Here is a 3228-nt window from a genome sequence, read left to right as displayed (position 1 = left end):
AGCAGGGACGCCCACCCGAGCAGCATAGTGCGCTGCCCGCGGGGAGGGGCTGCGCCACCGGGACTTTATGGGTATTTGTTACTCGCTAGGAAGTTGCTGGGCGGGGGATGGGGGCATCCACACACTCGCTTGCAGGTTGAGTCAAGTGTCGGAGGGAGGGGGACCCGCAGCAGCGCCAGCCTGTTCCGGCGGCGACGCCAGCGTGCGAACTTTTCTTTGTTGGTTTAGAAAATGTTTGGATTTGTGGTCGAGAAAGAGGGGCAACGGAAAACGAAGCAAGAAAGAAAAAGAGAGAGGAGAAAAATAAAGAATGGTAAAGGCCAGGTGGTGGAGATTCAGCAAATATAGGAACGGGAGAAAAGCGAAATGCAGTCACAGTCGTCGCACCAAGAAAAGTAGAGAAGAAATCGCGCACCCGGCTGGCAACTGGTGCGCGCCTCCTCCTGCCCCCGTGTCGCTCGGGGACTTGCCGGCTGCGGAGGTTCCAAGCTCCGGGGCCCACTTCCTTTCTTATTTTGTGGATTTCCTTGGTTCTGCTGGAAGCAGGAGGAAAGGAAAAAGAGACGGGAAAAGGCCATCAAAATTAAAACAAAAACGCAGGGGGTGGCCCTCGGCGAGCTGGCACAGCGGCGCCTCCGTGTCCCTCCGGCGGCGGCGTCCTCCTGCCCGCGGTCATCCCCAGTCCGCCGCTGCGAGCGCCGAGAGCAGCGCGAGCGCTGTGAAGATGCGAGGAGGTGGAACAATGAATTTATAGCGGCATGCCATCCTGCAATGGCAATTTCAACAGTTCGTCACTGCACGCTGCCTCTTAAAGGGAGAGCTTCCCCACCACTTCCACCCTGCCCCTCCGCGCCTAATCAGAGGGGGAGGTGAAAGGAAGGAGGAGGGGGGTCGAGGAAAGCCAGACCGAGAGGGAGCAAAGGACCGGGACCCACGAAGGGGCAGGAGGGATAAACTGGGAGCTAGGGCGAGCAGGGAGAAAAAGTATTTGGGCAAGAAAAACAGAAATATTTCCTTGGCCTCATTGAAAGCCACAGCGACTCCGGGTCTCTGTGCTATTTCACAACCAATCGGGGTTAGCTAACCTCGGCTTACCTCATCTCCTGAAGGGATGTTTTGGTGTGTTTTGAGAGTTATTGAGACTTCAAGTCTCTCCCTGCCTCCTTCTCGCCTGCTTTTCTTGCTCTCGGCAGGAAGTTCCCGCCGCAAGTTTTTCCCTTTTGCACGCTGGCGCGGAGAGCCCTGGACCCGCAGATCCTGCGGCTCCGTCCAGCCCGCGCGGTCCGCATCCAGCGCGCCCCGGCTTCCCCCACTCCTTTCGCTTCTTCTAGCCCTCCCGGGACCCGGTTTCCTGTGGCCTCATTCCCCAGCCTTTCTGAACTCATCCGGTAGCAGGCTCCGGGCTCCGGGTGACTAACTTCTCCCGGCCACCAGCAGAGCGGCGGGGCAGCGGGACAGCCGCGGGCGCTTCCTGGCGCGTCTCTCACCCGGGGCAGGTCGGCCTGTGGCTTGGGAACTCTGCGGCACTAAGTGCAGGGGCCGCCTGGCTCCCCTTACTTAAGCGAGTCCTTCCATGGCCCGCCAGCAGTCACTTAATCCCAGCCCTGGAACTTCCTTTGCTTTAGAAAGGCGAGGGTTACCTCTTGAAGGGAACTCAGCTTCATCATTTTTTCCCCCCAAAGATCTAAAAATTGTGTGCTCATATTCTTTTTCTTCCTGCTTAAATAATAACTAAACGAGAAATATACATACATTTCTGTGTTTGCTAAAATAAACTTTCATTGCCAAAGGCCTTGAAGCTACTGTCATTCCCAGAAATTATTTATTGGAGAAAAATATTAGGAGGGGCCGGAGGCTTGGCGCTTATTAGCATTCCGGTGGCATTGCCACTACTACTCCTTACTCGGTCCTCTTTGTTTCCCCTAATTTTCCATTCCAAGAAGGTAGAAGGAAAATCCGGTGACTTTCTAACTGCTTCCTGGTAATAGCTAAAAGATTACCACGGGGGAGGAGCTCCCGTCCCACCCATTCTTCAGTCCAAGGGCTGCACCGATGGACCACACACCTGAAATAATGAACAGACTTCTCTGATACCATGGACGGCAGGGATTCCCCTGTAGTGCCCAAACTGCTCACTTCTCTGGAGGATACTGTGAGGGTCCAGCACTGGTTTCAGGTCCCCAAAGTGGAGAGGAACCTCTGGCTGGAACTCCCAATCACCCAATAGAGACGCACACAGCCTGGAGCACTCCCCAGTCCTGTGGAGGCGTGAGAAATGTGTCCTGACATCTGGTTCTCACTTATAAATTAAGCGATCCCCTGGGTCCCGGGAACACCCAATAGCCTCTGATGCTATCTGAACTACCTCAGGATCTTGGAAGAAGTTGCTATTGTTGAAAGCTGTTGCTTTTTAATTCTCAAGTTTAACCCTTCGGCCTCTTGGTCGTCAGTTGCCTAAGGTCAGTCCAGGGAGATGAGTCAGAACAGGAGAACAGGGGAGGTTCGAGCAGTCTTCTCTCCCGTCCAAGCCTTCGGCCTTCTGCTTAGCATCTTACTTCAGGATCATGGCCTTGTACTTACACATAGCAAACTTTAGTTTTTGCCAGTTCAAGAGAAAAAGAGCCCAACATTTGACACTAAACACTATCTCTCAAATGACTTTGATTCGGTAAGCTTAACTATTTCACCATTGTTTATCTCAAAGTATAGTTTTGATGACATTTCAGGTGACAGTCGTTTAAATTTATTAATGATAGTGTTTTTTTTCATCCACAGACAGGTTTCTTATTTTGAATTTAACAGTATTTACCATTTGCAGGAACTCTGGTTCAGAGATGAAGCCAATTGTTATCAGTAGATACAGTACTTGGAATCAAAGCTGGAAAATACAAACATAGAGAGGGGAGGAAAGCAAATGAATAACACCTGTAGGTGCTTTCAGCTCTTCGTTTCCAGTACAGCTTCTCTTCATACTTTTTCTATATCCTTGCAAATAATATTTTCTCAAATTTCCATTTTCTAAAGTGCCATTTCCTTACCCCACCCATATCTATGATTTTCATGATAAGAGTGAGGAAGTATCTCACAGTAAAGTATTCCCCTCCAGCCAAACACCTGCTCTTTACCTCCCATGTAGAAGAGTCACGGTCTCTCAGCTTTGTTTTCCTTTCCCACATCAAGATTCCTACTCACCACTGCTGCTTTCTGAGCCTCCCTGGTACCTTCCCC

This window comes from Fukomys damarensis, unplaced genomic scaffold (genome assembly GCF_012274545.1).
Source record: "Fukomys damarensis isolate Sample0158 unplaced genomic scaffold, DMR_v1.0_HiC HiC_scaffold_24, whole genome shotgun sequence".
NCBI lineage: Eukaryota > Metazoa > Chordata > Mammalia > Rodentia > Bathyergidae > Fukomys > Fukomys damarensis.
Note: the sequence above shows the minus strand (reverse complement) of the source record.